The sequence below is a fragment of the Stomoxys calcitrans genome, chromosome 1 (genome assembly GCF_963082655.1).
Source record: "Stomoxys calcitrans chromosome 1, idStoCalc2.1, whole genome shotgun sequence".
Lineage (NCBI taxonomy): Eukaryota > Metazoa > Arthropoda > Insecta > Diptera > Muscidae > Stomoxys > Stomoxys calcitrans.
The window spans coordinates 125141263-125168143 of record NC_081552.1 but is presented as its reverse complement, the minus strand read 5'-3'; the positions used below and the strand labels follow the sequence as shown (position 1 = coordinate 125168143).

General features: G+C 36.7%; 1 protein-coding gene and 1 long non-coding RNA gene across 2 annotated transcripts in view; both read left to right on the top strand.

Moving 5' to 3' along the window:
- Window positions 1-26881, top strand: part of LOC106095163 (MOXD1 homolog 2-like) — a 600098-nt gene that overhangs the window by 405729 nt on the left and 167488 nt on the right. The gene's annotated exons all lie outside the window — the stretch shown is intronic.
- LOC131994105 (uncharacterized) lies at window positions 1957-2760 on the top strand. The gene is made up of 3 exons (XR_009396441.1): window positions 1957-2256; window positions 2321-2515; window positions 2595-2760. It is a non-coding gene; the product is annotated as an uncharacterized LOC131994105 (long non-coding RNA).

Genomic DNA, 26881 nt, shown 5'->3' with positions numbered 1-26881 from the left:
GGGGCTAAAATAATATGTATTTGAAAGTAGAAAACGAATTTGATATCCAATTTTGAGACCAAGTGTTTGAGGGTAGTCTCACCCCATAAACTCCCCTAAACCAATTGCGGTTCAAATAAAAGGAATTTAACAGTAGAGCACGATTTTGATATTCATTTTTTTAGGGCTTAGTGCGTGGGTGGACGCCCCACCCTACGCACTTCTCAAACTGGACATATTTGTGGATTATGACAAAAAGGGGCTCAAATCTGATATATGTTTTATGGTCAAGTGTTTATGAGAGGTCTCACATCATAAACTTTCCCTGAACCCCACACATATTCCGACTATAGCAATATGTAGCTCAAATGTGGATTTTGGGAGTAGAGTATGAATCTGATATCCACTTTCAGTGCAAAGGGTTTGGTTACTCCAATCAACCACCAAAACCAGGAGAATAACTGGGGACCCTCTTTTTACCTATTTTCAAAATGCCAGATCTTGGAGTTGGGATGGGCGATTTACGTTAAATTTAGTTTGTTTATACTAACTCAAAAACAGAAATTTGGTGTACTTGTTTAAGATTGGAAGTCTAGGGCGGCCGCCCCACCTCCAAAACCAGCCAAGTGGAAATGTAAACAATATAGGTCTCAAATGAAAGGTATTTGAGACTAGGGGACGAATCTAATACATGGGGGTACACCTCACCCCCATACCGGACACATTTACCGACTATAGCAATATAATGAAAAAAATTTGGTTGTAGAGTACCAATGTGATATCTAAATTTGGGTAAAATATATGAAAGGCCGTACCAGCACCCCCAAATCGTATTTTTTTTTTCTGACCGTGCCAGTGTAGGGCTCAGATAAAATAAGAGAGTGAAAGAAGGCGCAGTGGAGTGGGCCCTATCCAGCTTTATAAAACTGCACACAAACGAATATACATGCTCTATAATACTACAATATCTAAGGCCTGCCACTTAGGATAATGATTTTCGAAATATAAAACCGCATTTGCAAGAGGAAAAAATACAAAATCCTATTTTAATCGTAGATTTTAATGTTAGAGCTGGGGAACTTAACCAACATACGGATGAAATATACGAAATAACCAACATATGGATGAAGAAAACTTCTTCTCAGGATACAATTCAAGAAAGTAAAAAGATAAAACCATAAACCAAAAAGGGATCAAATTTTTGCAACTATGTATGTGATGACTACAACTTGTTAATCTTAAATGGCATAACAAAAGCTGATGAGGAATGGAATTTAACGTATGTTACAACAGTTGGAGAATCTGTAAATGATATTTGTGCTGTGTTTAAGGAACTACTACGATACACCTATGAATTTAAAGTTGGAGATAAGATATGGTCTAATCATTTTCCTATACTGGTTACAGCGAAACAGAAGAAAAGATGGCACTGTTACCAAAGCTAATATGGAAAGATCAATATAAGAGCAATTATCAGCAATTGATAAACGCAAATCTTAACAAAATCGTGATATAAATGAAATTTACCTGGATGAAATTTGTGAAATTATTTAGGAATCTTATCCAAAACAACACAGCCGTAAACCGCCTTTTGATTCAAAGCATAAATGGTATAATAATAATTGCAATTTAGCAAGAATTAATAGCTGCAAGCTGCTGAAAATCTACGGGGAAACGGGTAATTTAGAAGAGAAATGCGCATATATGTATATATCCGCGTAGAAACAGTTTATAGCCATAGGTAAAAGCAATAAATGTAGGGTCGCTTGTAGCTATTTTTCTACTTTGCGATTTTTTTTTTTGTTTTATGAATAAATAATATAGAATGTATATTGGTTAAATAGGGAAAAAAATATTGGCGTGGGATTCGAACCCGTGCATTTTGGTTGCTGGTGTTAGGTCTTAACCACTAGGCTACCATTGGCGGCAGGACGATATGATTTTCTTTGGATCGGTTTCGCTGCATATGTATTTGTATTGCCTAGTGGCAATGCACTGGTTTGCAAAACTGGTTTTTTGCAACTTTTCTACCTGCTTTGGGTTTCAAATCAGATTTGCATTAGTATTGGTGGTATTTTTCCGTGGAACTTTTCGAAATAGCTGCAATTTTCCAAATTTCTGGAAAATTTGCGTGCCCTTCGCAACCCTTCCAATCCTTTTTTCCTCTATAAATAGTTGCAGCGACGCCAAGGTCTTTCTATTGTTTGTTTCACGCACACCTGGATCTTGGACGTCGCAGCTGCAAACCTTTTTGTCTTGTCTTGGACTTTTGTTCATGTAAGTATAGGAGCTTTTTGTTTTGTTAATCCTTGCATTTCCTAGAAGGACATTTTTTTCTTAGGGCGACATAAACATTGGTTGAAGCCATAATTTTCTTGGATTCCTTTGACAAGGATTTGGATCCTCTCGCGTAAATAATCCTGGTTTTTTTTCTGCAAGAATTGCCGATTTTTCCCCTTTTTCTGTGGCTCCGAGCTCATCTTTGCATTTTGTTTTTACACAATTGTTGTGTATGCAGAATCTCTGCGTAAGAGAGGTAATTATTTTATTTGCTGCTGGCTTTGGTTTTATTTGTCACAATTTTTACATTGGCAAATTGTCCACATTTTTTTTAGGCATTTTTATTGGTTTTGGAAGGCCATAACGACTTTGGAGTACACTACTTTTTGGGTACGGGCAACCCTCATCGGAAACCCGCAACAATTTTCTAGTTGGAACTCTGCTGAAGGCAGCCTAGGCGAAGCAAATTTACCCTACATCAAGTGTGATTAGTGAAAGTGTTTGTGCGCGAAACAGTCCAAGCGAAATCGTGAAAACCAGAAATTCCATGCTCATAAGACCCAAATTAAAGTTTTATCAGTAAAAATCATTCTTTTAGTTTAAATTAAAGTTAAATTTAGTTTTTTGTAAATATGCAGAAATCGGGAATTCGGGAATTTTTTTTTTAAATCGTCGCATGAAAGTAATAAGAGTATTCGAAGTATAATTTAAATCGTGTGGAAATTAACCAAAAATTAAAGAAAAGACATTTTATCAGTTTTCCCAACAACATTTTTATTAAAAAACCCTTAAAACAGCTCTACTGCGGAAATCCAGTGAAGGATCCTTCATCGTGGGACCCGTAAGAATGTAAGTGAGTCATTTCCTTTTCCTTTATCGATTCCCTGCACTACCAACAGTCAAGAAAACCAGGGACACTGGTCTTACCGACCAGATCATAATTTCCCCTAAGTGTCCAAAAGTTGAAAATGGCAATGATGTTGACTATTGGAGTGTAGGTGAATTCAATTTACCAGTGACAGAAATCAAAAGACCTAATTCATCTCTTAGAGTAAATTGTACAAAATTTTAATAAGTGCGGTTTAGCCTAGTTGGCTTGTGCCTGGTCTTACCAGTCGGTAGATCTCCGGTTCAAACCCATCTCCGGGTAAATTAATTCAAAGTTTTTTGTTTGAAAATTATAGACTTTGGTGCTTTAATTAATCATTTACATCCATTAAATGTTATTTCCAGCAATGTTCATAAAAAGACATTAACGGAATAAAAAAAAAAAGACCCAAATAAAATATTAATTTAAACTATCCTAATTTTATCCCCGTTCGACTTGACAATTAGTCGCCAAAGTTCTTGGTCGTCCGATAGCCCAGTTGGTTAGAGCCTAGGATTTCCAGGCGGTAGATCCTCGGTTCAAACCCCGGTACGGTCATTGATCATCTTTAATTTTTTAAATTTAATTTCTTTGAAATTTTTACTAATACATGTGTTTTCGATAAATTTATGGTGGTGTAAAATTATTATTACACGTGTAAGTTGTTTAGCTGGCCTGTGAAATTAATTATCCGCAACCTTGATCAGTGGTCGTGTAGCTTAAATGGCTAAAGCGCGTCGTTGACAGACGAGAGGTCGTGGGTTCAAGCCCTGCTCCGGACATTTAATTTTTTTTTGTTTTTTTTTTATATTATTCTAATTAATTTTGGCTTTTTCCCTTTTATTTTGATTTTTTTTTAAGTCTTTTGATTTTTGATTACTGATTTTATTTATATTATTGTTGTTGTTTTGAGAAGATAATGTCTAAAGAAGAAAAATGATCCGCGTTTCTATCCGTGGTTTTTATTAAAATTTTTCTTATTCGCGGAAAAGTAACTATATATTTTATTTGAAAAATTAAAAACAAGAAAGAAAAACGAATTTAATAGAAAATAATTTTAGCTGGAAATGTTGAACTCTATGATGACCCAATTTTGATGACCCAATTTCAAATCCCATTTTAACTTTTTGTTTATGAATTTTTTTTCCCCGTTTTGCAAGTAAAATTAGTTTTTTTTTCGAATACTTTTATAATCTTTATTACTATTATTTTTATGCATGCTTTTATATACCCATATCTATGATATCCGAACTGGATATATCTTTTTCAGCATTTTTGTTATTATTTTTTGTGTTTTTTTTTCGCGGTACCGATATCTGCATATGTTAGGTCATTTATAGAGATTTTGTTTATTATTTTGTAAGGAAAGGGAAAAAAATACTTAATTTTATTGGAATGGTTATGAATTACTAGATTTTATTTGGTTTTCTTTATTCAAGATTTTAATTAGAATTTTAGTTTAGTTTTCAATTTAATGATAATAAAACATTTGGCTATTATGCTAAATATAATGCGATGCTAGATTTTAGTCTGGTTAAATAAACCATTATGAACTTCTAATTTCTTTTGTTTTGATTTCCTAACACGGTGATAGGTTGAGGGTATTAGGGACCATGGTGAATTATAGGTGCGGTACCTTCATGGTCATGGTTGGGAGGGGCACTTCAGATGTAACCATCTAGGCATCTGACTCGCATTGGGAATTTTTTCACAGTTTTTTTTTCTTCTTCGGTCTTTATCTCCTATCCCTATCCTTGCACGCATTTCTAAAGTAATAGTTATGTTGTGGTTTTCTTGGCTAACTCTGAGCACAGTAGCTTTCTTGAACTCACCCAATTGCCGACGAGCCGGAAGCTAGACATCACATGCGTGCGGCTACAGTGATGCTCAGAACGAACTTGCCACTAACGAGTTGACTCAGACAGTTGTATGCTACAGTATAATTTTATTATTTTTGGCGCCCAACGTGGGGCCCATTTAGTGTTTTCAGGCCCTTCTTATTCAGGACCAACGTGAATTTAGCCCGGTTATATATTTTTGTGATTTCACGATGTGAAACTCGCATTGATTTATTTCCGTTTTTGACATCTCTGAATATAATTGAAACCATTCTTTTGGCTCCTTGAGAAAACATTCTGTCCTTAGCTTTCTCTTTTTCTGTTGTATAGTGGTTTATTTCCTTGGAGTTTTGACTATCGATCTTTTACGATTGGTATCATACCGGATCTCACTTCCAATATACTTCCCTTATATATAGTGTTATATATCTTGTCATTTAGGATTTCTGGACATGCTGGTATTGGATGTACATGCTAGTACCAGACCGTCATCTAGAATGATGATGTTTATAATACCCTTGGGTTTTTTGTTTATCTCATAAAGGATTTCTGGACTTGTTGGTATTGGGCTTTCAGCTAATGCCAAACCGTTTTCAGTTATTGTTGTATTCAGGCTACCCATATTGGCCAATAGGTGGACAGGACTTGGCTTTCTTGGATTTTTGTTCAATTAGGCACCGTCTATACTGATGGCTTACTCTATCGTTTTGCTGTGTTCTGGGTCTTTCTATATATGACTACTGGATTTGCTGCTATTGGTTGTTTTGGCTAATAGCAGACCGTCTTCATTCATAGCAACATCCATATCACCCTATCTTTTTATATTATCTTTTGTTTATGGACAATTTCATTCATGATTTTTGGAATTTTGGTATTGGGTTGATTAGGCTAATACGAAACCATTTCTAGGATGAGATGTTTATAGATTTTTTGGTTTTTTTTTTTTTTTGTTTAGTTAGACTGGAATTTATTTTCTTGGTTTTTTTTCCAATTGAGTACCGTCTTGACTAAATTTTAATTTTTTCCTGTGATTTATTTTTTTTTGTGCTAGATAATCCCCAACTTATCACCCCTTATGGATTTCTAATTTAATGCAATCTGGTTTATCTATTTACTTGATTTTTTTTTTGCTTTATCTTGCTAGTTTTGATTTTTGCAATTTGGTTCATTTATCTTTTAGTTTTATTTGGTTCTATCTTAAAGATTTTTTTTTTTGAAATTTGCTCTATTGATTTGGTTTTTAGATCTATCTTAAAAGTTATCGTTTATTTTAAATATTTAATTTATACCTTCGAAATTAAGTTTAATTTTTTTTTTCTTCTAACTTTTGGCTAGTGAAGCTTTAGAAATGTCTCTGGAGCCTAGTACTGAGGAGTTAGTTGACATTTCTGTCAATACAGTCTGTGGACGTTGTAGTCACGTAATAACTAATAGCTCGTATGGGTTTACTGCTCCGTGTACACATACCTTTCACAAGTCATGCCTTTCTAAACATATCAAGAAAGACAAGAATTGTCCTTCTTGTGGTGCAGTTATAAATATATCTCGAACAGGTTCTATTGCTATACCATCTTCTCCCATGACAACTCGATCTCAATCTCAGAGAGCTTCTGAATTTGACTCTAGTCGATCAGGATTACAACCCACTGACTTTCCTTCTAATGATTTTATGGCACCCGATCGGGATGGTGAACTTCCATCTGGGTCTCGCGAGGTATCGTCTGCGATGCAGGGCAATTCTCAGCCTACCTCTGCTACTAATATTTCAGTCAATAATGTAAATATTCAGAACATGATTTCTGCAGCAGTGACTGCTCAACAAGATTTGATGATGAGACAGCTTAGCGAACAATTTTCCAGGTTGATTGAGACTAGCATTCAGACGAATTTTAGTAGGTTAAACTTACCCTCTCAGGCTTCCGCCTTACCTAATGCAGAACCAGCTTTTACTCGCTCGGCAAATACGTCACCTACTCGTCCGCTGCAGGTTCAGACCCTTGAACAATTGTTAGGAATTCCTGACAATTCTAACCAGGTTTCAGGTGCAGATAATCAGTCCCATATTAGATCGAATATTAGCCAGGGTACAGCTTCCTCTTTGCGACCAGATAAGGTTGGACACATCATTCATAATTGGAAACTGAAGTTTTCTGGCGATCCTCGTGGTATGTCTATTGAGAACTTTTTATATAGAGTAGAGGCTTTGACTAAGGAGACTCTTAATGGTAATTTCGATTTGCTTTGTCAACATATATCTTCTTTATTTGAATCTAAGGCCAACGAGTGGTATTGGCGATACCACAGATCTGTTTCTGTCATTCGCTGGCCACAATTATGTGCAGCTTTGAGAACCCAGTATAGGGATTCTAGAACCGACGTTGATTGGCGTGAGCTTATTCGCGATAGGAAACAGAAGACCAACGAAACTTTCGATTCATTTTATGAGGCTATCGTGGATATTAGTGACAGGTTGTCTCGTCCTTTGGAGGAAAATGTCCTTATAGAAATTCTTAGGCGTAATCTCTTGCCTGAAATTCAGCACGAGATTCTCAATGTTCCCATTTAATCGATTGCCCATTTGAGAGATGTTTGTAGGAAGAGGGAATTCTTTTTGCAAGATGTTAGCAGGCGTCATGTTTCCTCTAAGCCCAGCAACTTTCGTAGAAACATTCATGAGTTATTCGTTCCTCCTGATGAGTTTATGTTAGAGGAGGATGAGATAGCAGCTATTTCTTTGATATGCTGGAATTGTCGTAAAGGTGGACACCGATACCAGGATTGTATAGAGCCTCGTAGTATCTTTTGTTTCGGCTGCGGTGCACCGAACGTTTATAAGCCTAACTGTGTTACATGCAGTTCAAAAAACGGCCAATCGAGTGCGCTGAAAAGTGCACGCAGACCAATGAATTCAACGAGCACGAATACCGACTAGATTCTTCTTCCGCAATACATTCAAAGGATAGTCAATCTTCGTTGAAGATATTAGAAAATTCCTCTGATTCACAAGTTTGTGAACACAATCGGGTTAATCCTGATGAAAATATTAGTAACTTTGCCGATGACCATAATAAATTTTGCTCTTCCTCAGGTATTTCAAAACTACCCCCAACTTATTTTAAACCTTTTCATATTCGACTGGCTGAATACGAAGCCAAACGCGCCGAAATTTTTAAAGATTTTCCACTTAGTAAGAGATATTGTCGTTCATCAGAGCGTATACGAAATTTTTGGAGCAATATTAGGCACACTCGTCGTGAGCTGTTAAGTGTCGGTAGTAATAGGCACAATGATCTTAGACCTTATGCCTCCGTTGTTATTTTTGGCAAAACCGTCAGTGGTTTGCTAGATACAGGCGCCACTGTTAGCTGTTTAGGTTCGACACTAGCTAAGGAATTTTTGAATTCTGACAGCGATTTTAAAAGGATGAAATCCTTTGTACACACTGCCGATGGTCAAGGCGTTTGTGTTCTTGGAAAGGTAGAAACAGAGATTGTTTTTAGAGGTGTTACGAAGCCCATTTCTCTCTATATTGTACCAGATTTGTCCCAGGATCTTTTCCTAGGTGTAGACTTTTGGAGGTTATTTAATTTATTACCGCCAGAACTTTTATCTGACTTAGGTCGTTGTCAACGTTCTGAGCAGGTCTTTGAAATTTCGATTTTACGTCCTCTTGAGGATATTGATAAGCGACGTTTACAGACTGTTGTCGAAACAATTCCGTCTTTTTCGAAACAAGGACTAGGTAGCACTAGTGTTATTTCTCATGTCATTAACGTTGGAGACGCTACTCCAATAAAACAGCGACATTTTCCTGTTTCTCCTGCCATAGAGAAATTAATTTATGATGAGATCGATAGGATGCTGGCAATGGATGTCATCGAGGAGTCAGATAGTCCTTGGTCGTCCCCGATGGTGTTAGTACGCAAACCGGGGAAAGTTCGTTTGTGTTTAGACAGTAGGAAGGTTAACTCAGTTACGGTTAAGGATGCTTATCCGTTACCAAATATTGATGGCATTTTGAGTAGACTTCCTCGGGCTGAATACATAACGAGCTTAGACTTAAAAGACGCCTTCTGGCAAATTCCTCTTGACAGTTCGTCGAAAGATAAGACAGCCTTCACTGTTCCCGGCCGCCCCTTGTATCAATTTAAGGTCATGCCTTTTGGCCTTTGTAATGCTCCTCAGACCATGTCACGGCTGATGGACAAGGTGGTACCGGCGAATTTGCGAACAGAAGTGTTTGTTTATCTGGACGACCTGTTAATTGTGTCAGACACTTTCGATAGACATCTTGAAGTGCTACAAATTCTTTCGCAGCAGATCAAAAATGCAGGTTTGACAATTAACATTGAGAAATCAAAATTTTGTGTACAGGAAGTCCGATATCTTGGTCACCTTGTAGGACATGGGGTTATTCAAACAGATCCTGAGAAAGTTTCAGCAATTGTTGATTTCCCGACGCCTCGATCTGTTAAACAACTCAGACGTTTTTTGGGTATGTCTGGTTGGTATCAAAAGTTTATCAGGAATTATGCATCTATAACAAGCCCTTTAACCGATTTGCAAAAGGGTAACCGCAAATTTATGTGGAATGATGAAGCGCAGAAAGCTTTTGAAGAGTTGAAGACCATAATGTCAACCGCTCCAGTATTGCATAGCCCTGACTTTTCACAACCGTTCTTCATACATTGTGATGCTTGCAATACTGAAATAGGAGGCGTATTGGTGCAGAAAACTGCGGAAGGCGATGAAGTTCCTGTGGCATTTATGTCAAAGAAACTGAACCAAGCTCAACGCAAATATACAGTCACCGAACAAGAATGTTTAGCAGCAGTGCTAAGCATTAAGAAATATCGAGCCTATGTGGAAGGGCATGAGTTTACGGTTGTAACCGACCACGCTTCCTTGAAGTGGCTCATGTCCCAAACAGACTTGAATTCACGGTTGGCAAGATGGGCTTTAAAGCTTCAAGGGTTCCAGTTTAAAATTGAACACCGGAAAGGTACGAGAAATATAGTCCCTGATGCACTTTCGCGTACCAACACTGAGGATTTGTCCGAAATTCAAATTTTTGAATTGTCCGATATAGACAGGACTGGTGTTTTCGTGGATTTACAATCCGAACATTTCAAAATCAGACAATACGCCGACTTATTGGACCGTGTCAATGCCACTATTCATAAAACTCCCGACTTAAAAATAGTTGACGGCTACTTGTACAGACGGACTGAACATTGTACTGGGGATCAGCTGCGAGACGATTTTGCTTGGAAGCTTTGGATACCCAAAGAATTGATTAGAGACGTCCTTAGTAAAGCGCACGACAGCCTTCTCTCATCTCACTGTGGTATAAATAAAACCTTGGAGAAAATACGTCGTTATTATTTTTGGCCCAATCTCGTGAATGATGTGAGGGATTACATTAATGCTTGTGAAGTTTGTAAAGGTACAAAACATCCCAATTTTACTATGTGTCCGCCAATGGGTAAAACTAGCGAGACAGGTAGATTCTTTCAGAAGTTGTACATAGATTTTCTTGGCCCTTACCCTCGATCGAAGGTAGGCCATATTGATATATTCATTGTTGTCGATCATTTTTCGAAGTTTTGCTTTTTAAAGCCTGTTAAGAAATTCACAGCCGACGTTGTCGTCAGATATTTGGAGCAGGAACTTTTTCATGTTTATGGCACTCCTGAGACTATTGTTTCTGACAATGGTGCTCAGTTTAAATCTTCTCCGTTCAAGCAGTTGTTAGTAGCATACGGTGTTACGCATGTTTGTACTGCGATATATTCGCCCCAGGCAAATGCGTCTGAGCGAGTTAATCGTTCAGTACTGGCGGCCATTCGGGCATACATAAAGAACGACCATAGTACTTGGGATGAAAATCTCAGCAGCATCAGTTGTTCCTTACTGTCATCTGTGCATGCGTGTATAGGTACTTCACCCTACTATCTAACTTTTGGACAACATATGGTCACGAATGGTCATACATATTCTTTGCTTCGTAACCTCGGTATGTTGGAGGATCGCAGTGTGCGCTTTGATCGAGAAGATACTTTGGACATTGTCAGAGGGAATGCTTCCAGGAACATAGCTAAGAGACAGGAACAGAATGAGAGACAGTACAATTTACGGTCCAGAATCGTAAACTACGTTGATGGTCAAGAAGTTTTTAGAAGAAACTTCAAACAAAGCAATTTCGAGAAAAGCTACAATTCCAAGTTAGCTCCACCATTTTTGAAGGCAAGAATTCGGAAGAAAGTTGGCAATTATTATTATGAGTTGGAAGATTTAGATGGTCGTTTTATTGGTGTTTATCACGCCAAAGATATTAGACAGTAAGAATACTCTACTATGAATTACATCGATTTTAGATTACGTTATTATGAATTTTTTTAGCTACAAGCGGGATCAGCTTTGTGTCCCTCTTAGATCCCCAAACCTGATTTTGGCGGGGGGGAATTGTAGGGTCGCTTGTAGCTATTTTTCTACTTTGCGATTTTTTTTTTTGTTTTATGAATAAATAATATAGAATGTATATTGGTTAAATAGGGAAAAAAATATTGGCGTGGGATTCGAACCCGTGCATTTTGGTTGCTGGTGTTAGGTCTTAACCACTAGGCTACCATTGGCGGCAGGACGATATGATTTTCTTTGGATCGGTTTCGCTGCATATGTATTTGTATTGCCTAGTGGCAATGCACTGGTTTGCAAAACTGGTTTTTTGCAACTTTTCTACCTGCTTTGGGTTTCAAATCAGATTTGCATTAGTATTGGTGGTATTTTTCCGTGGAACTTTTCGAAATAGCTGCAATTTTCCAAATTTCTGGAAAATTTGCGTGCCCTTCGCAACCCTTCCAATCCTTTTTTCCTCTATAAATAGTTGCAGCGACGCCAAGGTCTTTCTATTGTTTGTTTCACGCACACCTGGATCTTGGACGTCGCAGCCGCAAACCTTTTTGTCTTGTCTTGGACTTTTGTTCATGTAAGTATAGGAGCTTTTTGTTTTGTTAATCCTTGCATTTCCTAGAAGGACATTTTTTTCTTAGGGCGACATAAACATTGGTTGAAGCCATAATTTTCTTGGATTCCTTTGACAAGGATTTGGATCCTCTCGCGTAAATAATCCTGGTTTTTTTCTGCAAGAATTGCCGATTTTTCCCCTTTTTCTGTGGCTCCGAGCTCATCTTTGCATTTTGTTTTTACACAATTGTTGTGTATGCAGAATCTCTGCGTAAGAGACGTAATTATTTTATTTGCTGCTGGCCTTGGTTTTATTTGTCACAATTTTTACATTGGCAAATTGTCCACATTTTTTTTAGGCATTTTTATTGGTTTTGGAAGGCCATAACGACTTTGGAGTACACTACTTTTTGGGTACGGGCAACCCTCATCGGAAACCCGCAACAATTTTCTAGTTGGAACTCTGCTGAAGGCAGCCTAGGCGAAGCAAATTTACCCTACATCAAGTGTGATTAGTGAAAGTGTTTGTGCGCGAAACAGTCCAAGCGAAATCGTGAAAACCAGAAATTCCATGCTCATAAGACCCAAATTAAAGTTTTATCAGTAAAAATCATTCTTTTAGTTTAAATTAAAGTTAAATTTAGTTTTTTGTAAATATGCAGAAATCGGGAATTCGGGAATTTTTTTTTTTAAATCGTCGCATGAAAGTAATAAGAGTATTCGAAGTATAATTTAAATCGTGTGGAAATTAACCAAAAATTAAAGAAAAGACATTTTATCAGTTTTCCCAACAACATTTTTATTAAAAAACCCTTAAAACAGCTCTACTGCGGAAATCCAGTGAAGGATCCTTCATCGTGGGACCCGTAAGAATGTAAGTGAGTCATTTCCTTTTCCTTTATCGATTCCCTGCACTACCAACAGTCAAGAAAACCAGGGACACTGGTCTTACCGACCAGATCATAATTTCCCCTAAGTGTCCAAAAGTTGAAAATGGCAATGATGTTGACTATTGGAGTGTAGGTGAATTCAATTTACCAGTGACAGAAATCAAAAGACCTAATTCATCTCTTAGAGTAAATTGTACAAAATTTTAATAAGTGCGGTTTAACCTAGTTGGCTTGTGCCTGGTCTTACCAGTCGGTAGATCTCCGGTTCAAACCCACCTCCGGGTAAATTAATTCAAAGTTTTTTGTTTGAAAATTATAGACTTTGGTGCTTTAATTAATCATTTACATCCATTAAATGTTATTTCCAGCAATGTTCATAAAAAGACATTAACGGAATAAAAAAAAAAGACCCAAATAAAATATTAATTTAAACTATCCTAATTTTATCCCCGTTCGACTTGACAATTAGTCGCCAAAGTTCTTGGTCGTCCGATAGCCCAGTTGGTTAGAGCCTAGGATTTCCAGGCGGTAGGTCCTCGGTTCAAACCCCGGTACGGTCATTGATCATCTTTAATTTTTTAAATTTAATTTCTTTGAAATTTTTACTAATACATGTGTTTTCGATAAATTTATGGTGGTGTAAAATTATTATTACACGTGTAAGTTGTTTAGCTGGCCTGTGAAATTAATTATCCGCAACCTTGATCAGTGGTCGTGTAGCTTAAATGGCTAAAGCGCGTCGTTGACAGACGAGAGGTCGTGGGTTCAAGCCCTGCTCCGGACATTTAATTTTTTTTTGTTTTTTTTTTATATTATTCTAATTAATTTTGGCTTTTTCCCTTTTATTTTGATTTTTTTTTAAGTCTTTTGATTTTTGATTACTGATTTTATTTATATTATTGTTGTTGTTTTGAGAAGATAATGTCTAAAGAAGAAAAATGATCCGCGTTTCTATCCGTGGTTTTTATTAAAATTTTTCTTATTCGCGGAAAAGTAACTATATATTTTATTTGAAAAATTAAAAACAAGAAAGAAAAACGAATTTAATAGAAAATAATTTTAGCTGGAAATGTTGAACTCTATGATGACCCAATTTTGATGACCCAATTTCAAATCCCATTTTAACTTTTTGTTTATGAATTTTTTTTCCCCGTTTTGCAAGTAAAATTAGTTTTTTTTTCGAATACTTTTATAATCTTTATTACTATTATTTTTATGCATGCTTTTATATACCCATATCTATGATATCCGAACTGGATATATCTTTTTCAGCATTTTCGTTATTATTTTTTGTGTTTTTTTTTCGCGGTACCGATATCTGCATATGTTAGGTCATTTATAGAGATTTTGTTTATTATTTTGTAAGGAAAGGGAAAAAAATACTTAATTTTATTGGAATGGTTATGAATTACTAGATTTTATTTGGTTTTCTTTATTCAAGATTTTAATTAGAATTTTAGTTTAGTTTTCAATTTAATGATAATAAAACATTTGGCTATTATGCTAAATATAATGCGATGCTAGATTTTAGTCTGGTTAAATAAACCATTATGAACTTCTAATTTCTTTTGTTTTGATTTCCTAACACGGTGATAGGTTGAGGGTATTAGGGACCATGGTGAATTATAGGTGCGGTACCTTCATGGTCATGGTTGGGAGGGGCACTTCAGATGTAACCATCTAGGCATCTGACTCGCATTGGGAATTTTTTCACAGTTTTTTTTTCTTCTTCGGTCTTTATCTCCTATCCCTATCCTTGCACGCATTTCTAAAGTAATAGTTATGTTGTGGTTTTCTTGGCTAACTCTGAGCACAGTAGCTTTCTTGAACTCACCCAATTGCCGACGAGCCGGAAGCTGGACATCACATGCGTGCGGCTACAGTGATGCTCAGAACGAACTTGCCACTAACGAGTTGACTCAGACAGTTGTATGCTACATAAAGAGGTGTACTACACAATAACATTACTAATCACCTCAATTGCATTAGGAACCCCAAGGAATGGTGGAAAACAGCTAGAGAAATGCGTAACCAGCACAATCTTGTATCTTCTAACATAACCCCGGAAACATTTAGATCCTATTACGAAAGTTTATTAAAAAACTCTGAAGAAATCACCCTCATCTACTATGCACCTTCATGTGAAGAAGATACTGATTTGTAGATTTCAAGGCAGCATTTGATAATATATCGATCCAAGCTCTTATTTATAAGCTTTTTCGATAGATTGATAGAACAAATCTACAACAACACCCAGTCAGCTGTGGGGAATGGAAAGAAAATCTCAGAATATTTTGAAACAACGATGGGAGTTAAACAAGTTTGCTTTTATCGCCATTATTGTTAACACTCATCATAAACGATTTGCACGATTATGTTGTAGGCGGATTATGTGTGGAATCTATCAATATAAGATTACTTCTATATGCAGATGGTATTGTTCTGCTACCTGACGATATAAAAACCCTACAGAATATGATAGATAAATTGCATCTATTGGGTTGCCCAAAAAGTAATTGCGGATTTTTTAAAAGAAAGTAAATGCATTTTTAATAAAACTTAGAATGAACTTTAATCAAATATACTTTTTTTACACTTTTTTCTAAAGCAAGCTAAAAATAACAGCTGATAACTGACAGAAGAAAGAATGCAATTACAGAGTCACAAGCTGTGAAAAAATTTGTCAACGCCGACTGTATGAAAAATCCGCAATTACTATTTGGGCAACCCAATATATTGCGAAACATGGAGCTTAGAAGTGAATATAAGCAAATCGGAAACAATGATTTTCAGAAATAGAAGAGAAGTGAACATACAAAGGCAGGGAGATAAAAATCTGCGACGAATTTAAATATTTAGGCTTAGTATTTACTCCAAAAATGAAATTCCATGAACATGTGCAAAACAGAAACAATGAAGCAAAAAACGCAATACATTCTATATGGAAACAAATTATAGAAAGAAATGATATAAATATGAGTAGCAAATTTTGACTGTATGCAGATCCATTCAAACTCATGCTTCTCAAGTTTGGGGATACTCTTATTTTCAAAAAATAATACACTGCAGAGATATTTTTTGAAACGGACTTTACGAGTACCAAGTTTCACACCAAATTATGTGTTGATGCTGGAAACTGATTTAGATGATACCCAGATTTATACTCTCGGACTACATTTGAACTCGGGCTACATTGTACCACCATGAACAATGCAGGCTCCCGAAACAATTATCTTACATTATATTGCGGAAAATTACACTTTGGGCAAAAGAAATATCTACCCTGTTCCTTTAACGTACAGTGGGACATATCGACTTCATGTTTAGCTAACTGGAGGACTTGTTGCAAAAACTTACTTAGTAGTATAAAAATGCGACTACATGAGGAAAGACTATGTAGACAACAGAACTCTCAGAGTCTGAGAATTTATAAATATTTGAATCAAAATCGGGCTCGACTTTAGCTAAACGATAAAAAAAAACACCTATAGTAAGATCGTGGATATTCAAAATACGCAGTGGATTGATTCCTTTGGGGTATAATAATATGGATTCTGTTACATGAAATAGAGAGTAGAAACTATGCAATTTGCATGAGATCGAAACAATACAATACTTCCTGGGAAAATGTCCTGTACTTCGAGAATTCAGAATGATATCATTTCAGAGGCCAATATTAAATGAGGAAGAGGTGATTAGAGTACTTGATGGCGAAGAAGATTAAGCTTCTTTAGCCCCTACACCTACAAGGCGCAATTCTTATTCCAATGAACGTAAATATTACACAATGACTTCTACAATGTTCATCATTCAATTCATTAATGGTCCGAATCGGACTATGACTTGATGTAGCTCCAGTAGCATAACAGCTCTTATTCATTATTCTTAGATTGCCTAAAAAGAGATACCGCGCAAAGAACTCGACAAATGCGATCCATGGTTGAAGGTATATAAGATCCTGTCGGCTGAACTTAGCACGCTTTTACTTGTTTTATATACAACGAGATAGACGTATTTGTTACATCATTGCAAATTCCTGCTGCTTCTAAAATTAATATTTTGAATTGTGTAATGAATGAAAAATAATTTTTTATCAAGAAAGAAGCATTACTACTACTACTACTACATCACGGATGTCAACAAAAGGGGTGAGCTACTTATCGAATATATTATAAGTTGAAATATGGCGATTTGTAATAAAGGGGAAAGGGAACCTACCTAGAACTACTCGTTGATACACATTTCCCGGGGAATTCTTCAACGGACAATGTCGCAGCAGGAGATGTTGTCACTGGTATGCATTCGTCGGAGGTTATTGGGGAAATTGTGTCTGAGCCGAAAATCCTTTGGGGGATAAGAAGATTCGACTCCTTTAAATCGCCAGGCCCAGATGATCTCGCACTGGTTGAATTACAAGCTGCGTCTGATAGACTGGTTTCTTGGCTTAGGGATTAGCATGTCACATTTACCTGTAGGATGGAGGGACACAAAGGTAATTTTCATTTCAACAGCAGGAAAACCCTACCACACGAAAGCGAAAGATTTTCATCCTATTAGTCTGTCATCCTTTATGCTGTAGACTCTTGAGAGGTTGATAGAAACATATCTTGGTGCAAAGATCCATGGAGATTGCCTGACGCGGCAACAGCATGCATATAGTAAAGGCAAATCCACTGGAACAGCCCTTCACGACCTAGTCGGCAACATAGATGGTTCTCTCGCTGTCAAGGTATATAAAATGGTTGCATTTCTTTATTGAAGGTGCTTTCAATAATGTAAGACCAACGTCAATCATGAAGGAGTTGGAGTTTCTAAACTTACATACTAAAAGATGCATTACGGCAGGCTTGGGATATGTGGATTTAAAAAGATGGGCCTATCCTAATCTTTCAAAATGTGGTTTCGTTTAGGAATATCTTAGTTTTATAGTAATAGTTTTGACGAATCATTTTTTCTTTTGCGCTCATTTGCCCTTAAACCAGTTTTAAGATTTCAACAGGTTATTGTTTGTGTCGATCTTTTGGTTTTAAATGACTGTTTTTTCCAAAAAATTTTACGCAAACAAATTGAAAAAATTAAGCAACTATATATGTTAAATATTTAAAAAAAAATAATTTCACCAATTTTTGCGACGCGTCACCTACGTTCTGCTTAAATGATGCCGCTTATTTCACCTTTATTGAAATCGATCGAAAATCCGTTTTTGATGGAAACGATGTCCGGTACAAACTTCATCCAACTATTGCCGTATATGGCTATAAATTGCATAATGCCTTTATAAGTCCTAAAGTTTTCCTAATTTATTGGATATAAAATAAGAAGAGGTGGTAGAACCAGAAATAAGAAATATAAAGAGATTTCCACGTTTTTGCATTTTTTCTTTCTTTGCCCACTAACTTTTACTGGGTGGATGATATAAATAAATAATTGATGTCAAATGACCTAAACACATGCACTCATAGATGAAAGTCTGCCGACTAATACTATTTTATCACATTTCCTTGCTTAAATTGGGTATTAAGATATTTTCATTGTAAAAAGATTTTTTTTGGAAGCAAATAGTAAATTTTAAATTTTTTTAAAAAATATTTCTCTGTGTCCAACACTACAGTCAAAGCATACAGAACTAATAAATTTCTCTTAAAATCAACACTGCTTGCTTTTGACTGATAGGTTTAGTTACTAGCTCACCATGAGCTCCGTATAAATTGCCTTAAATACCGTATTGAGAATTATGAAATTCCATGTAAAAAATTAAATGATTTCATTTGAAATAATTATTTTAAAATGCAAAATAAAGTGGGTGATTCGGTCTTAGGGCAAATGTCACTAACCCATTAAATACGAATGGATAGCAAAATACCCAAGAATTGAGGCTGTCTTTGAACAAATCTAGCTCGAGCTAGGAAATTTGGATTATATGCACTAATTAATTTTTTTGTATTGGTTATCTACCTTCAAAATCATATTTCAAAGCTACCACTTGGGATAAAAATCCGCAGGTCCTCCTATGTCTATCCCAATTTGAGGGTAAAAAGTGTGCTCTCCTACCAAAGACCTTTTTTGCATTCCTATTCTATCCTGATCGACCTTCATTTATTATTAATTTTAATTCCTTTTTACTGGGTAAGATGGGAGGGAAATTGCCCTCCGACACGTCCTTTCATTTGTAAACAATATATTGTCTGATACCCAAAAATTTAGTACCTTATTTTCACAGGATGCCTAAATTCTAAGATCTGTGAAAATTTCTTGAAAATCGGTTCAGACGTTTTTTAGCCTTTACGGAACAGACAAATAAACAAAGCGCAACAATTTCATTTTTATATAATAGACTAGCTGGACAGGACCCTCTCCGCTGTGCCTTCTTTCACTCTTTAATTTTATCTAAGCCCTATACTGACACAATCAGGGAAAAATTCCTGTTTGGGGGTGCTAGATATTTCAGATATTTCGCCCCAAAGTGTGGATATAATATTGGTATTCTACTCCCAAATTTCTTTCATTTGAGCCTTATATTGTTATGGTCGGTAAATATGTCCGGTATGACGGTGTTTTTTGTGGGTGAGGTGGTACCCCATGTATCAGATTCGTTTTCTGGTCTCAAATATCTTTCATTTGAGCCTAATGTTGTCTTCATTGGCTTAAATTTCCAGTTGGCGGCTTTGGAGATGGGTAGGCAAACGTTTTTCCACGAAAGTGGATATCAGATTCATACTCTACTCCCAAAAACCGCATTTGAGCTACATATTGTTATAGTCGGTATATGTGTAGTTCAGGGAAAGTTTATGATGTGAGACGTCCCTAAAAAACTTGGCAATAAAACAGATATCAGATTTGAACCCCTTTTTGGCATAATCCACAAATATATCCAGTTTGAGGGGTAAGTAGGGTGGGGTGGTCACCCACACACGTAGCCGTGAAAAAATAAATATCAGCATCGTGCTCTACTTTTAAAATCATTTTATTTGAGCCGCAATTGTAATTGGTTCAGGGGAGTTTATGGGGTGAGACTACCCTCAAACACTTGGTCTCAAAATTGGATATCAAATTCGTTTTCTATTGTACTTTCAAATACCTATTATTTTAGCCCCTTATTATTATAGTAGACAAACATGGCCGGTTTTATGGGAGTTTAGGGGGCTGATCCTAAATAACATCAACATTATGTCAAGGATTGTGAAGGCCGCTATTCAGAAATTCAGTGCTACGGGTATCGTTCAGATCTACACTAATTAATTTTTTTTTGTATTAGTTATCTACATTCAAAGTCATATTTCAAAATCCGCAGGTCCTCCTATGTCTATCCCAATTTGAGGGTAAGTATACTCTCCTACAAAATACCTTTTTTGGCTGTCCTATTCTATCCTGATCGGCCTTCATTTATTATTCTTAATTCCCCTTTCTGGGTAGGATGGCAGGGAGATTGCCCCCTGACACGTCCCTTCATTTGTAAACAATATATCCTGGGACCTCCTACAGGATAATTTGGTATTGTTTTTATTAATAGGAGAGGATTGGTCCCCTGACGCTAAGACCCAAAAGGCGATCTACATGTCCGGGTGAACGGCAGGACGTGACCCACATACTTGAATTCTTATATCAACATTAGACTCGAACTCTACTGCCAAAGGCCATTTGTTAAATTCCCATATTATCCCGATCGAACTACACGGACTCTGTCCTAAATTTGAATAACAGATTCTCGGTCAACACTCGGGGACCTTTCATTTGATGCTCATTTTGCGACGTTGGATATTCATGCCTGTTTTAGGGGTTTTTGCCGTTGGAGAGGCCCCGAAAACACCTTGAATCAAATTCTTATAACAGATGTGTACTTGACTTCCAAACACCTTTCATTTGATACCTATATTGTCCCAATCGGTAAATATGTCCTGCTGGGGGTTTTGGGGATAGGGAAACCCCTCAGACTCCAAGGAATACATTTTTATCCCAGATTTGTACTCTACTTTTAAATGCATTTCATTTGATACCCATATTGCTCAAAGTGGTAAAAATGTACAGTTGGGTGGTGTTTTTGGAGGTAGGGTACCCCCCGACACAAGGGTGTCATTTTGATACCAAGTTCGTACTCTACTCTTAAATACTTTTCATTTGATACCTATTTGTCCCAGTAGGCAAGCATGTCCGTTCAGGTAAGTTTTGGGGGCGGCCACCTATGTTGGTTGACCCCAAAATTTTATACCAACTTCGACTTTTTGGGGTACCATGAGGTGGCATGAAAAATTTCACTTAAATCGCTGCACGCATCTCCGAGATCTGACGTTTTTGACAATTGAGGTAAGGAGGAGGGTCTGCCCCCCTTTCGGATATCGAAAGATGTAGTACCCTATTTTCACCGGAGGCCTAAACTCTATAATCTGTGAAAATTTCATGAAAATCGGTTCAGCCGTTTTTGAGCCTATACGGAACAGACAAACAAATTAACAAACAAAGCGCAACAATTTCATTTTTATATAATAGAGGAAGAAGAAGATATGCAATTGGCAAGACCAAATCGGATTTGATTTTGCATAGCTCCGACGGAGTGGAAGCACACCAAAATCTGCAAGACATTCAAATATGTTTGGGATAAATTACATAGAATTTATCAATCCAAAGGTGCTGCTCACAAAGTAGTGTTGCTGATATCTCTAATTTTGCTGGAAATGAAGAATGGAGAGGACGTCAGAGACCTCACAATAAAATTTTCTGACATTGTGGGCAAGATTAATGAAAGCTGACAATTTTATTTTTGTAAAGCATACCAGATGAACATGACACATTCACGATGGCCATTGAAACTCAGGAGAAACTGTTAGATCCGGAAACGTTAAAGGTAAAACTTCTGGAAGAGTTCGAGGTCAGGTAAAGAAATGAAAACGAAGAACACACAGATGCAATGTTTCTGAAGAAGGCGGCAAAAATTTAAAGAAGAAAAATGAAAATATCATGCCAAAAAGAGAGAGGTTTAATTTTTCATGTTATTCGTGTAGAAAAGTTGGACACATGGCTAAAGATTGCAAGCGGAAGAATGGAAATAAGAACGCCAATGGAGAAGGTAAGAAACAAGAGTCTTCCAACAGTCCGATGATTGCAAGGTGTGAGAGGAACCAATAGTGTTTGGATTCGGGTGCATCATCACATATGTGCTCTGTTAAGGATAAATTTTCGAAAATGTATACATCAACAAATATTACCTTACATCTAGCAAATTACGAGTCTACGAGAATTGAGGGAAGTGGTGATGTTGTTTTCAAGTCTAAAGGTGGTTGCACTGTAAGATAAGAAGGTACTTTGTATGTTCCTGATTGACGTTCGAATTTGTTATCTGTAGCAAAAATGACGGACCATGGTCTTCGAGTAAGATTTTCAAAGAATGCGTCTGTAACTATAGCGACAAGGGACAAAAATGTAGTAGTGAAGTCGAAGAAGTTTGCGAAGAAAATTGCCGAAGTGCTGAAGCAAATAATCTACAGGAATTGCATGAACGTTTTGGACACCTTAACGAAGAGAAATCATTGAAAGAAATCATCAGAAAGGAAAAGGTAATTGGCATTAATTGTAAAACTGATGTAAATCTGGAGATATGCGATACATGTGTAAGAGGAAAGCAGTCCCAAAGACCATTTTTCAGATCAGTGACGGAATCAACAGAACTGCTGGAGCTGATACCCACCGTCGTATGTTGCCCAATGAGGGTGAATTCGTTTGCAGGAAGTAGGTATTTTTTCACATTCATTGACGAAAAATCAAAATCGTGCGAGATAGATTTCCTGAAAAAGAAAAACTAGGTGGTAGAGAAGTTCAAGGAATTCAAAAAAATGCCGAAAAAAGAACTCGACGTAAGATTGATGCAATTTGATCTGATAACAGCACAAAATATGCCAACAACTGTTTCCAGAATTACTTAAAGGAAGAAGGCATTAAACATGAATTTACGGTAGAATACACCCCACAGCAAAACGGAATCGCCGAAAGGGAGAACCGAATGCTGGCGAAAATTGCCAGTTGTATGATGATACAATTCGACCTAGCTCCAAATTTCTGGGTAATCCACAGCAAATAACATACGTAATAGATGCCCTTAAAGAAGTTTAAATGAAGAAATACCATTCTAAATGTGGACCGGGCGTAAACTTGTGGTGAGTTATTTTTAAAAATTTTGGTGCAAAAGAAAAGCAGAAATAGAACAAATGTTTTCTCATTGGATATTCTGCAAAATCTAAAGCTTATAGATTATGGGATTTGCAAATGCGTATGGATCTGAAAATGACTATTCTGATGTTATTGACGACGTTTGAGCTCAGAATAAAGCAGGCGAGTTCCAGCCAACAGGATCTCCAGAAACGTGGTGCCAATAGTAGAGGCAATTCAGGATGACATAATTGAAGTCCAAGATGAAACCAATACAGAAGAGTATTTTAAACCTGGGTGTTCTTCATCTGAATGTCAACGCATGAGAAAGATATCACCTTTGTAGCAATTTACGTAGACGACTTGATAATTGGAACAAATAATGAAAGGAAATGGATTCAAATGAAATCGGAATTAGGAAGTTTTTTTTAAATGAAAGACTTGGGTATACTGGACATGTGTTAGGGAATAGAATTTCGCCAAAACCCAGAAACCAAAGAAATAACAATGTACCAACAGAAGTTCGTTCAGACAGTGATTTAATATGATGGATTCGAACGCGGTTAGGAGTCCTTTAAATAGTGGCTTATAACTATCAAAAGATATGCTTATAACTATCAAAAGATATGCCCTTAAACCGAAGAAGAGAATACTGGAGTGAAAAATTTGCCATACCAAAATATAATTGGGTCACTACAAAACCAGATATTGCACATGCAGTAAGTATTCTCAGTCAATAAAACATAAATTATGGTCAGCCGCAACGGACAGTTGCGAAGCAGGTAATGCGCTGTTTAAAAGGAGCTGAAAATTGCAGTTTAGTATTCAAGAGGACCGATGAACCTCTGCTAAATTGTTGAACATGAATTCAATTTTCCACAACAGAACGAAACACATTTGAGCCTTAATAAAACGTTCATTCCATTAACATTAAACATTTGTGCGTGCCCATATTACTTCGAAAGGATACAAATTTCTCACAATATATATAAGGTGGCTCCTTAAAAACAAACTCGCGCACAAAATGGTTTCAAAAACTTCACAAAAATTTAATTTCAAAGCGGTTTGTGCTTGACCTTTTTTAGTATTTTAATACAATAAATGCTATTTTTTGGAGTTTAATAGACATAGGTGCATTTGGTTGTCTTTTAAATTTCTGGATAAGAGAACAAAAACAAATATTAATCATCGAAAATAGCTTTATTGTTTTTCAAAATATTCCCCATTAAGATCTATTAACTTTTGCATTCGTTCGAACTAATTGTCGAAGCGCTTTTCCCACTTTGATTGAGGTACCCCCAAAACATGCATTCTGAACACATCAACCAAACGTTGACATCTCATTTTATATTTTACGTACGGGAATTAAACGAAGTCACGCGGTGCTAAGTCAGGACTATACGGCGGATGTTTTTTTTGGAGTATTTCTTTCGACCAATCGACACGAGCCTTTTTTAGCGATTGACAAATTGTGTGGGATTTTTTTTTACGGTCAAATGTTCATGCAATATTGAATGTATGCTGGTCCGACTTATGTCTAAGGTTGTCTCTCGCACACACATTACGATCTTGCAATATCAGTTGGCGCACAGCATCAATGGGTTGTGAAACAACAACTGATTTTGGACGACCTTGACGAAATTCGTCTTGGAGTGAAATATGACCTCGGCTGAATTCACCATTCCATCGATAAACACTGGTCCTTAATGGAGTTTCATAGCCAAAAATTGAATTAAGTTCATCGATGGACAGTTGTTGAGTTAATCCATTTTTAAGTTATTGTAATATTTTAAGTTATTGTAAACAAAAAAAATGCGCTCGTATGTCAAAACGTTCTGAATAAAAAACACGTAAAAGCGTGCTAAGTTCGGCCGGGCCGAATCTTATATACCCTCCACCATCGATCGCATTTGTCGAGTTCTTTTCCCGGCATCTCTTCTTAGGCAAAAAAGGATATAACAAAAGAGTTGCTCTGCTATTAAAACGATATCAAGATATGGACCGGTTCGGACCACAATTAAATTATATGTTGGAGACCTGTGTAAAATTTCAGCCAATTCGTATAAGAATTGCGCCCATTGGGGCTCACGAAGTAAAATAGAGAGAACGATTTATATGGGATCTGTATCGGGCTATAGACCGATTTAGACCATAATAAACACGTTTGTTGATGGTCATGAGAGGATCCGTCGTACAAAATTTCAGGCATATCGGATAATAATTGCGACCCCTAGGGGTCAAGAAGTCAAGATCCCAGATCGGTTTATATGGCAGCTATATCAGGTTATGAACCGATTTGAACCTTATTTGACACAGTTGTTGAAAATAAAAATAAAATACGTCATGCAAAATTTCAGCCAAATCGGATAGGAATTGCGCCCTCTAGAAGCTCAAGAAGTCAAATCCCCAGATCTGTTTATATCACAGCTATATCAGGTTAAGGACCGATTTCAACCATACTTGGCACAGTTGTTGGATATCATAACGAAATACTTCGTGCAAAAATTCATTCAAATCGGATAAGAATTGTGCCCTCTAGAGGCTCAAGAAGTCAAGACCCAAGTTCGGTTTATATGGCAGCTATATCAGGTTATGGACCGATTTAAACCATACTTGGCATAATTGTTGGGTATCATAACAAAAGACGTCGTGCGAAATTCCATTCCATTCGGATGAGAATTGCGCCCCCTAGAGGCTCAAGAAGTCAAGACCCAAGATCGGTTTATATGGCAGCAGGTTATGGACCGATTTGAACCGTACTTGGCACAGTTGTTGGGTATCATAACAAAACACGTCGTGCGAAATTCCATTCCAATCGGATAAGAATTGCGCAAGCTAGAGGCTCAAGAAGTCAAGACCCAAGATCGGTTTATATGGCAGCTATATCAGGTTATGGACCGATTTGAACTATACTTGGCGCAGTTATTGGATATCATAGCAAAACACGTCGTGCAAAATTTCATTCCAATCGGATGAGAATTGTGCACTCTAGAGGCTCAAGAAGTCAAGACCCAAGATCGGTTTATATGGCAGCTATATCAAAACATGGACCGATATGGCCCATTTACAATACCAACCGACCTACACTAATAAGAAGTATTTGTGCAAAATTTCAAGCGGCTAGCTTTACTCCTTCGGAAGTTAGCGTGCTTTCGACAGACAGACGGACGGACGGACGGATGGACGGACGGACATGGCTAGATCGACATAAAATGTCACGACGATCAAGAATATATATACTTCATGGGGTCTCAGACGAATATTTCGAGTAGTTACAAACAGAATGACGAAATTAGTATACCCCCCATCTTATGGTGGAGGGTATAATAATTTTTGAAAAAAAACCGGAAAAGTCATCACCCTTAAATATATATACTCAATAGGGTCACAGAGCATTGAGTTTGCACCTTGAATCATAAAGCACCCACACAGAAAAATCTTAATTTAGTTAAGAAATTTCAATATTTAATTTAAAATTTTGCTGAAATTTATCATATAAACAAATTGTAGTTTACCCAAATGTGGTTCAGTGTCAGCGGACACGGATTTAGATCTCAAGTATTTTCGCCGATTTTTTTTGCTACTTCTTATTCTGATAAACCTTACGCACGCGACTATGAATATCCTTACATAATTACAAATTCTATTAATATAGATGTTCCTTTGTTAGATCATGATGTTATAGAGCAAAACTTAAGATCATTAAAATCTACATTTCTTGCTAGTCTGCAGGTTTGCCGGCTAGCATTTTGAAACGGATCAACTTTGCTGTCCTTTATTGATACTGTTTAATAATTCATTAAATCTGCATATCTACCATTGTTTAAATGTGGAAGTTGTAATGATGCCTGTAATTGCAGGGGCATCTCCATACTTAGTTAATGGTGAAGATATTGACTGAATCTCTTTCTCATCAGGCTTTC